Raw genomic sequence first — 10,667 nt, 5'->3', positions numbered from 1 at the left:
CTTCAGACCTGCCCAGCCCAGCAAGGAGGCAGCCTAGTCACTGTCGGCCTATAGCAGCTTTGCTGAGCTGCTGTGATCTCCGCCCCGCTGCCGAGTGAACTTCCCTGCAGTCCTGTTTATTTGGGTGTAGTTAGAACTGCTTTGGCGATGGTGGCCCGCCTCTGTTGAGGCGGAGTCTCTTTGCTGTGGCGGGTTTCCTTGGCAACGGCGGGCTGCCTCAGCAATGGAGGGTTGCCTTGGCAACGGCGGGCTGCCTCGGTAATGGCGGACGCCCCTCCCCCATAGAGCTGGACCATCCCGGGTTCAGCTGCACTTGCTGTGAAACTCTCAATCCAGAGTTTCTGGTTGCTGTTCTTTTGTGGGGGTGGGACCAGCCGAGCCTGATCACCTGGCTCCCTGTCTCAGAGCCTTTTTAAAGTTGGTGTTCCAGTCGCCTGTTGAAGAGGCGCTGGGACGTCTTTTTTCCCCTGCGGCCACTCACTGCGCTGGCATAAACAGGGGCACTGAGGTTTGTGGCGCTTTTTTTGTTTTTTTTTTTTGTTTTTTGTTTTTGCTCTGGAATCTACTGTCCTGGTTCTCTGCTCAGTCCCCTTTTTGAACCAGCGAACGGGGGACTTCCCATGGCTCCAATTGCCAGCCAAAAGGGCACCTGGACCGGTGTATTTTGTACGGAGAACCACGGCTCCGGGGCGCCGATAAAGCAGCCGCGCGGGGCAAAGCAGCGGTGCCGGCTGGCTCATCCGCGCTGGCCGAAACAGCCGCGCTGGCGACCTGTGGATCTCCTCCGCCCAGGAATTTCCTGGTCTGTGGGCAATAAAAACGCGGCGTCCACTCACCCTCTGCGCTTTCACTGGGAGCTGCAATCCTGAGCTGTTCCTAAACGGCCATCTTGGATCTCCTCACAAAGCAGATTTCTTATTGGAAAATTGTGAGTTGTATGGAAGTATTTTTTTTAAAAGAAAAAGAAATGTCAACTTAGAATTCTTTATACAGTCAAAGTATTTTCCAATCAAAAGGCAAAATAAAGGGGTTTTCAGATAGACAAAAGATGAAAGAAATCATCACCAGGAGATGTGCAGATTGAGAAATGGTAAAGGACATCTATCCATCAGGAGAATAATGACTACAGATGGAAATTTGAGTGTACTAAAGGAAGGAGCCCTTTGCACTGCTGGACTCTCCGTAGGATGCTGAATAGAAGTAGTGAGAGTTAACATCCTTGCCTTGTTCCTCATCTAGGGTGAAAGCATCCAGTCTTTCATCATTAAGAATAATGTCCACCACAATAGCCTCAAAACATTCCAAAGGACTATGAGCTGAACCTAAACTCCTTTGGAACCTGAACAAAAGAATATAAAATTGCCATTTAAAAACTGACCAGCTAATCTGGACCTCAGAGATCAGCCAGTGTCCCAAAGCCATTTCAAGTACAGAAATTTTATTGTGACTACAGCTAAATAAATTTGAACATTAAGTGAAATTTTACTACTTTTCCCCTTTATAAGCACATTTGTAAACTCAAAGCTGAGCAGAAGTGACTTTACTTTCTCAAGTTTGATACTGACTTAACTGTTCCCTTATCTCTCACTCTTCCCCTTCTCTTTCCTAAAGCAATAGTGCACAACTTAGGCTATTTTTGCTTCTGAACTTCAATAAAAAATGTAATGCCATGGATATTTTTCTTTTGCAAGACATCTGTTTATCACCTTGTTTAAATATAAATGTACTCTATATATTTAAAATAAATTTCCTTTTGTAATTTTGAAAAAAGAATAATGTTCACTAAATATCAACTATAAAGTTCGTGTAGGTGCCTTTTATCATTTTAAGAAATTCACTTCTATTCTTAGTTTTTAGGAATAGAAATAGGCTGGAAGTTTTTATAATGTTGTTGGATTTTGTCTAATGCTTTTTCCAAATGTACTGAAATAATGATGTGCCTTTGTCTTTTAATCTATTAATATGATGAGTTATACTTGCCTGTTTTTAATGTTGAAGCAGCCTTGCATTCCTGGAATAAATTTCCCTTGGTCATTCTGTGCATATCTTTATATTTGTGTTGCATATGCGTATTTGTGTTGGATATGTATGTATGTACAGGGCCACATGTTTCTGTGTGTGGCAATGCAGTTGACCTAAAATAGAAAAAACAACAACAACAACAACAACTAAAAAAGAAGAATCAAGTTAGAGAGACTACAGTACCTAACTTCAAGACTTATTGTAAAGGTTCAGAAATTCGGACAATATGGTATTGGCAAGAGGCTAGACAAATAGATCAATAGAACAGAGAGTCCAGAATAGATCCTCACATATATATTCAACTGGTTTTCAAAAGATGTACAGCAAATTCAGTGAAGAAAATCCTAGGAACAAATACTGTAAGAACAATTAGATATGCATGTTAAAAACTTCACACACGGCACCATTATTCAAAATGTATCATAAACCAAAATGTAAGGCCTAAAACTAAAATTTACATAAGGAAAAAGGTGGATATCAGTGTGATTTTGGATTAGAGAAATATTTCTTACATAAATATCAAAAGCATGATGCATAAAAGGAAAAAAAAATAATTGAACTTCATTAAAATGATATGTGCACTCTGAAAGATCCTGTGGGGAGAATGAAAAGACAAGCCCCAGGCTGGAGGAAGCATTTGCAAATCTTACCTCTGATGGACTCTTATGCAGGATCCTATCAAAAGCTCTGGGGAGTGGACTCCTCATGGCCCTCAGGAGTCAAAGGGGTGGTGTGTTCAGGGCAGAAATGGGAGATGCCTCCTACCCTGTCATTCACGTCCTCTGAGCAGCGGTATTCAAAGTCCCCTACCAATACCTCTTCCTAACTCTACACTCTTCTTTCCCCACATCTACACTGACAGGCCAAGCCCTAGGGGCCTTCCTGGGACAGGTCCCTCCTCCAGGGCACAGGGAGGGACAGTTGGTCTCAGGATCTGGGTGGCCAGCTTCATGCTAACTCTTTCAAGGTCCACTGGTCCTGTCTGACAGGATATAGTAAAGTTGTCTGGCACCTCCTGGACATGCTGTCTGGGCCTATTCCTGAGGTGCAGCCAGGGAAATGAAGGGATGTACAGTACAGAGTACAGAGACCACAGAGTGGCCAGCCCAGAACCTGCAAAGTGTGCTGGGGACCACACAAGGGCTGTCTCCAGACAGCCAGGTGAAGCTTTGCTAGTTTCTTGGTACCTCATTTCTTATTTATTTTTTTGAGACAAGGTCTTGCTCTGTTGCCAAGGCTGTAGTGCAATGGTGCAATCTCAGGTCACTGTAATCTCCACTTTTCCACCCCCAGGCTCAAGCCATTCTCCCACCTCAACCCCGTGAGTAGCTGGAACTACAGGTGCATGCCACCACACCTGGCTATATTTTTTTGTTTTGGTAGAGATGGGCTTTTGCCATGTTGTCTAGGCTTGTCTTGAACTTCTGGGCTCAGGCAACCCACCCTCCTTGGCATCCCAAAATGCTGGGATTATAGGCATGAGCCACTGCACCTGGTGTTACCTTATTCCTTGCCAGTTACCTTAACCCCATGAAAAACCCCCTTCATTCAAAATCAGTAAGAGGAGAAAGATGGTAAAACAATCAATGGAAAGAAAATAGAATATAACTTCTGCCCATATAACTTATGTCTCATTGGAAAGAAAAGCCCAAAGGGGTCCATTGGTTTCTATTGCTTGGAGTCCTCGAGAATGGCATCACAAGTGGAATAACTATCAGCAGGGGACATGCTTGATCACAGCAGACATTAGCGAAGGCATAGCAGGGATCTTCTGGGGTTATGGTCATGGATTTAGAGCAGAACTCAGTAAACACGAGGGCACAGGCACATACACTCATACACATGCATGCACACGGACATATGCACACACAGCGACACACGAAATTCTGCACTGTTCTAGACTGCTCCAGAGGCATCAGTCCTGGGCTGCACAGATAAACCGCTCCCCATCCACTCTGACTCCACAAGGCTCCCCTGATCCCACTAGTCACCTAGCTTGTTATCAGTGGTGTCCTTTGTGTCCCTTCTTAGCACAGGCTTGGGACCTGGGATGGCAAGATGCTGAGAGGACATGGAAAGAAGGATGAGGGAAGCAAGGAAGAGAAAGAGGAGGAGAGGGATGGAGAGATGGAGGGAGGGTGGGAAGAAAAGAAGGGCTGCCTGAAACCAGTTACCCAAGGACAGTAGACCCAAGTGACAGCAGACCCTCAGGGATGATTTGTATGGACTGTCATGAATGTCCAATGTCATTGGAACTCCAATCTTTTGTTCCCTTTCCAGTCCTCTGGGGGTCCCTGTCAGCTGCAGGTTGAATCATGGTAAATTATTGGTCTTAACCCTGGCATCTGCCTCAGAGTGGGAGGCTGCAGTGCAGTGTGGCCTCACAGTTCTTTGGGAAACTTGGCCAATCTTGTCCTTGGCCTTGCTGTGGCCTTTGGGATAAGGAAGCTATAAGAGGCTGAACAGGATCTGGGCTGTGCCTCCCTCATTTCCCATCCACCCCAGCATGTCCAGGGTTTCCTGCTGAGAGCTCTGGGCAACTCAAAAACAGGTCATAACAACAGACTTTATTGTGCTTTAATAAAAATAAGTGGGGGCTTTGAGGCCAAGGAAGAGTTCCTTTTCCCCAAGAAGAGTCTTTCTTAGGCATTGTTGAATCTATGCTGGAAGCTCGGGTCCCACCTTGGAGCCTCCTGCAGCAGGTAGCACCAGGTTTCCTGACTTTTTCTAACTACAAAATGCAACTGCCAAGAATGGCAGAGGTAGGGATCCTGCCTCCTGGACTCCATTGGCTTAGTTTTCTTCAGTCCTGTGTCCTGGAGCAGATTGTGGACCCTAGAAGCAGAGCCCCAGTGCCATCTGCTTGGGCCTCAGGACTCTGCCCCATTGGTGGTCTGGTGGTGGCCACTTATCCAGCAGGATCCTGGCCATTCCTGCTTTCTTGAATGGATGAGGTTGGCGGCTGGTCTACCTGTTTCTGCCCCACCCTCACCCCACAAGGCCAGTTGTAGTTTGAGCCTGGTAACATTATCAGCTTGTCCTTGCTGAGCACACATAGGCCCCAGGTATGAATACAGTGCTCCAAGGGGGCTTGCTCTGCCTTAAGCCAAGTACTAGTTCTGGCCAGGGCCACAGGGGACTCAGTCTCTTGTGTGCTTATCTTGGCTACTGCTGGGGGCCCCAAGGCACTCCTGGTCCCCCTTCCCTTTCAGGGCTCAGGTTGTGTCTGGGCTAGGGCCCTCTGGGTCTGGGAATTGTGCCTTGAGACGGTGGTTCTGCCTTACAGCTTGGGACTGTGGATATAGGGCAAGCTGCTGGCTGGCCTGGGCTGTGGGGATGCCATGCTCACCCTTCTCTCCAGTGGCCTCCAGTGTCCAGCTTCCCCATCAGGATTGACTTTCCATGTCTAAGGTGCTGTCTGGGGCTTTGGGGCAGCTTTCCAGGTGCTGCCCTAGCTCCTTCTGGGCCATGTTAGTCACCTTCTTTGATTGGATGCAGGTACCACATTCAGGAGAGTTGTCTCTGGCCCTACCGCTGGGCTATAAGGGGGCTGAGCAGGGCTGGTATTGGGGACTGGATCAGTCCCATGGTCTTAGAGATGTCCAGGGCAAATATGGAAGTGACAGGGGCCTAGCGTCTCTGCACCAAGCTGTACTGTGAAAACCACAGGCCTCTGAGGTCCAGATCAATGGGGAGCTTTGAGAGGGAGTTCCAACGTAAGAATCACCAAGCATCCTGTGGTCTATCCTGAGCTGGGAACAGGCTGGCCACATTCTGAGTCCCCAGGGCCCCCGGAGAGCAGCCTGCTATCCTGGGCTCTGTAGAAGCTCCCGCATGTCTCTGGGCTTTGGCCTTGGGAACAGCCTAGCCAGGCGAGGGTGAGGAAAGACGAGGCTCCCGTTTTAGGAGGGCTATACCCATGGGCTGCTGGAGCTGGGCTTTTGGCCCAAGGAGAACCAGACTGTCCTCTTGGGGAAGGTCTCAACTCTGGGGGATGCCCACAGAGGCCTGGGTGCTGGGGGCACTTGCTCAGGTTTGGCTGAAAGGAAAGTAGATTTGGTTAGCTTCTCCACTGAGAACATCTTACTTTTGCCAGGCTGGGCCCCATGGACCTGGGTCCCTGGAGTCCTCAGGGTCCCCATGTGGTTCCCATGGTCTAATGCTGAGAAAACCCCTGCAGGCTGCTGATCCCAGGGCGAGGTGTATGTGCAGCCTGGGGTGGGGAAGCTGTTAAGGAGCCTCAAGTCACTCCTGGGTCAGCCCACCAGGGGCTGGCTCAGGCTTCCTGCCTCACACTTTTATCCCAGGGTTGCTTAATCTGGGATTTAGCTTGAATTCAGAACTCAGATGGATGGAGCCTTAACTGTTACCTACCCCCTTTGCCACCCGACATGGGGAGTTATCTCCACAGTGGTTGAGACACCCTCTATCCCTCTGGGGGACTTCCATGCCAGGGCTGGACTGTTCCCACACTCAGTTGAGCTCTCAATTCTGGCTCTGGGCCAGGGTTTCATCTATGCCCTCTCCCCAAGTGCTCTCAATGTTTCAGACACCGATTTTAGGCCCTTGGAGAGGTGCTCAGGAGTAAAGGGCCTCTGGTGCTCTCCGGGGCTGCTGGTACTCACAGGTGTGGTTGTGGGCTTGCACAGATGGGTCCCACCCCTTCAGTGTCCTTCTGGGGCTTTCATGGGTGAGAATTTTGCTCATATCCATACACCTTGTCTCTGAGGCATGTCTAGTAAATCCAAGGTCAGCTTTTGCCCTATGGCCCAGCCAGCTTGTTTTCAGAAGCTTCTTAGAGGAAGAGGGAGATGAAGGGCTGGGGGAAGGCCCAGGGAGCAGGGCTGGTGAGGTCTGGGCACCTGCCACTATTTACTGCCTCAGAGGGTGACATAAGAGGAGACCTGATGCTGAAGGCCACCTGGGGGTGCAGGTCACAGGGCATGCTTCTCGGTTCTCCCATGGAGGCCTCATCACTATGTCCTCCTCCAGGGTCCAGGTCTAGGACAACATGTCCTGAAGGAACTCCTGCAGGCCAAACAGGAACAGCTTCAGGGGGTGTTCTAGGGACAGAATGACTATCCAGCTGTGAGGGGTCTGTGGGAGGGTCAGTTTCTGCACCTTGTTCCCATCTCTGATACCTTCCACTAGGCAGTGCTGGATCCTACTGTGGTTGTCCCAGGGGTCCGGCTATGCACAGAAAACCACAGCTGGAGGAAGGCCTGGGCAGGGAAGTGCTTACCACACTCCTGTCTTTCATCTGGGTTATGTCAGGAGTGGGTTTGGTGCCTGGGTCCACTCCCTAGCCAGCCCTCCACGCCTGGTCTGGCTCTACCTCCAGGCTAGAGCAGAGGGCCATATGGACAGTGTGGATGCTGGTTTCAGGTATCACACACAAGCCAGGGATCTGGTCTGGTTGTAGGATCCAGGGTCTGTCCTGCATGCTCTTTCTGGGTACCACTGGGCACCCAGGGACTGAATTCTGTGTGCTGTGAAGGCCACGTATGCTATAGTTGTCACCACAGACTCACCCTTCAGAAGGTAGATATCGCAGAGCCTCAGGATGAGCCTGAAGGAAGTCTGCAGGAACAGCAGGTGTGGGAGGACCTGGCCTTTCCAGCCTCAGGGCCAGTGGCTTGAGCAAGGTCAATATAGCTCAGTCTGGACTTCCTGAGGCTCTCTCTGCTTGGGAAGAGACCCATTCCATCCCCCATAAGGCTGGTTCAGACAAGGTCTGGCAGCAATTCATGGGGATGGACTTATCTCAGCAGGAATGCGGCCCCTGGAATAAGAGGCTTCCTGAGGGCTTGTGGCTTCTCTGGTTCCCTTGGCTCTTCTAAGGTGAGTACTGGCTCAGTCTGCCCAGAATTCCCTGGCTTCTGGTGTGTGATGCTCCCATCAGGCAGGTCCTGTCTTGAAGGCCCTGCAGGGACCTGCCTGTGCTTCCTGTTGGCTGGGGTGAGCTGGATCCTCCTCAGGAAGCCAGACCATGGGGCTAGGGGAGCTGAGCACTGTGGGGAAGGAAGATACCTGGCCTGGGGTCTCCTTATGCATCCTTATTCTATCACTGAAGCACTACAGAAAGCAGTTTAAGGTGGAAAGCTGGACGCACACAACCTTTCCTCGTCCTGACAGAAGGAACAGAAGAGTTCAGGGAGCCTTGGGCTTCCCTGAAAACCTCTGCATTCCCACTGAAGACCCTTCCCTATGAGGCAGAACACTGGTGGCTGGGGCTTCCACAATGCCTCCCTGCTGCATGGGCCCCCAGTGGACATACTTCCTTTAGCCCTGGCTCAGCCAGAGCTTGACCTGGTCCCAGCACCTCTGTTTCCTCCAGATAAGGAAAAGGAGGTCAAACTTTGAGCCCATTGAAAACCAGGTCAAGGCCTAGATGGAAGTTGGCCTCTCACCAGCCCCAGGCTTCCCCTGTCTGCCTAACCTTGTGGGACCCAGGGCCTCTGGGGAAGAGGAGGGGACTCTCCACTTACCATGTGCTTCATAAGCTCTCAGACCACTTCTAGCAAAACTTGCTCTCGATGGGCTTGGAGATTCTGTAACTTAGAACATCTTGGGATGTAGAATCCTCAGAGGCTCCTGGGGCCCTAGGAAGTCAGAGGTTACTCCTGAGATGTGAAGCCATCAGTCTGGGTAGTGGTGGTTGGGCAGCAGCGGTTGGTTAGTGGTGGTTGGGCAGCGGCAGTTGGGTAGTGGTGGTTGGGCAGCAGCAGTTCTGCAGTGACAGTTGGGCAGAGGTGGTTGCTTCCAGACCAGAAGGCCTTTCACTCTCCCATCCAGTGACCCTATCATGTGTTCTTGGCCAGGAGAGGAGGGTTGGAGATGTCCCCTGGGGCCTGCCTGGAGGCATTGTTCCAGAAGAGTAGGCCTGCCTTTGAAGCAATGAGGGCAGGTGGGAGCTGGTGGGGTGACCAGGGGTGCTGGAGGGTGCTTGGCCTTCTCATGGATGTGGGGTCAGGCCAGGGGATACAGGATGGAGAGATTCTGTCATCTGGGCTTGGTCTAGCCATGGGCAGGGAAGGTGGTTGGGAGCATGGCCAGCTGGGAGGTGGAAGGACAAGCAGGGTGGTTAGAGTCATCTGCATAAGGTCAAGGCCAGAGGATTATGGCTCCAGGATATAGAAAGTGGTCACAGGGAAGCTGTGATCCCCTTTGCTGATGGGGACAAGAGGCATCTGACTTGGGTTGTGGGAGTCCCTGACCAGCCCCAAGCTCCTGTGGGACTCTAAGGGGATGTCCTGAAGGGTCAAAATGAGTAGGGCACAGAAAGTACCTTAACTGTAAGTCACAGTTACCGAGCCACTGTGGCCATCCCCTATCCTGGCTGTGTGATGCCTTGTGTCCACTGTGGGCTAATGTCACATGGAAGGAGTGTGTCATCTGAGAGGGCAGAGGTCACCTGGGAGAGTACCATGCATGGCAAGCCTCTCATTGGCCAGCAGCTGGGCCAGAACCCAGATGTCTTCCTCATTCTGGAACATGAGTAGGATGGTGGATCATGCCATGATATGGCTCATGCCCCTGCAGTAGCCTACCTCCTGCAAAAGCCAAAGTCACCATGCAAAGACTTCACCAAGGCTGAGGTCACCTTGGAGGGTTGAGGTCACCTGAGAGGGCTATCACCTGAGCACACTATGTCACCAAGAGGGCAGAGTTTACCTGGCAAGGCAGTAGTCCCCTGGCAGACCTGAGGTCACTTGAGGAAGGAAACAGGTCACTTGGAAGGGAAGAGGTCACTTGGGAGAGGTAATGTCCCCTTGGAGGACTAATGTCACCTGAGAGGGCAGAGATCATCTGGGAAAGCAGAGGTCCCCTGGAAGACCTGAGTTCACCAGGGAAGGCAGAGATCACCAAGTAGGACTAATGTCACCTAGAAGCACTGAGGTAACCTGAAAAGACTAAAGTCATCTGAAAAGGCAGAGGTCACCTGGGAGAGCTGAGGTAACCTAGGAGGGTATAGTTCAATTGAGAGGGGAGAACTAATGTCACTCAGGAGGGCAGAGGAGAACTGATGTCACATGAGAAGGCAGAGGTCATCTGGGAGGCCTGTCACAGGTCCCTGGGAATTTAGGGTACAGCCTCTGTGCCACTCTCTTGACACTGTGCTTCACTTGAGCTGGTCATGCACATCTCAGCTTACAAGGAGCTACTAAAGAGACTCCTGTTTCATCCAAGCTCCTGTGTGGCTGGAAAGGGAATAGGTGAGGATTGTTAAGGCCACCCTGAACTCAACTGCAGATTCTAAGGTGGAAAGGCCACTGTCCATGCTCAGGGCAACACCCATGAACTGAATCCCCATGAAGGCTGGCTTGTGGGTACCCCATGCTGTAGTTCAGTAGCCAAGGTTCAGTACCAAGGTTCAGTAGCCAAGGTTCTGCCCTTTTTCCACCATGGCAGTCTGGGTTTGTTTCCTAAATCAAGTCCTTTCTGACTTGATATTTGTGTTACACTTGAAATATTAGAAGTTTGTCCCAGCTAAAACATGGTAATGTAACCAAAATGCAGGTTAGTCACTCATTGCTTGCAGAGTCCAGTTAACAAAAGTGACGTCTGGTATAAAGAAAGTGATTTATTTCCAAAACTAGCTTAGGGGAAGAAATGCAGGTGTCCTCCATATGGCTTCACTTTTA

The 10,667-nt window shown here is 50.4% G+C and overlaps 1 long non-coding RNA gene across 1 annotated transcript; it reads right to left on the bottom strand.

Moving 5' to 3' along the window:
* Positions 1–4,577: 4,577 nt before the first annotated feature.
* Positions 4,578–8,688, bottom strand: LOC108298557. The gene is made up of 4 exons (XR_001822615.2): positions 8,511–8,688; positions 8,053–8,150; positions 6,944–7,050; positions 4,578–6,061 (listed from the first exon to the last, which is right to left on the bottom strand). It is a non-coding gene; the product is annotated as an uncharacterized LOC108298557 (long non-coding RNA).
* Between the last annotated feature and the right edge of the window lie 1,979 nt (positions 8,689–10,667).

The sequence above is a fragment of the Cebus imitator genome, unplaced genomic scaffold (genome assembly GCF_001604975.1).
Source record: "Cebus imitator isolate Cc_AM_T3 unplaced genomic scaffold, Cebus_imitator-1.0 Scaffold995, whole genome shotgun sequence".
Lineage (NCBI taxonomy): Eukaryota > Metazoa > Chordata > Mammalia > Primates > Cebidae > Cebus > Cebus imitator.
Note: the sequence above shows the minus strand (reverse complement) of the source record. Positions and strands in the feature narration are given on the sequence as shown.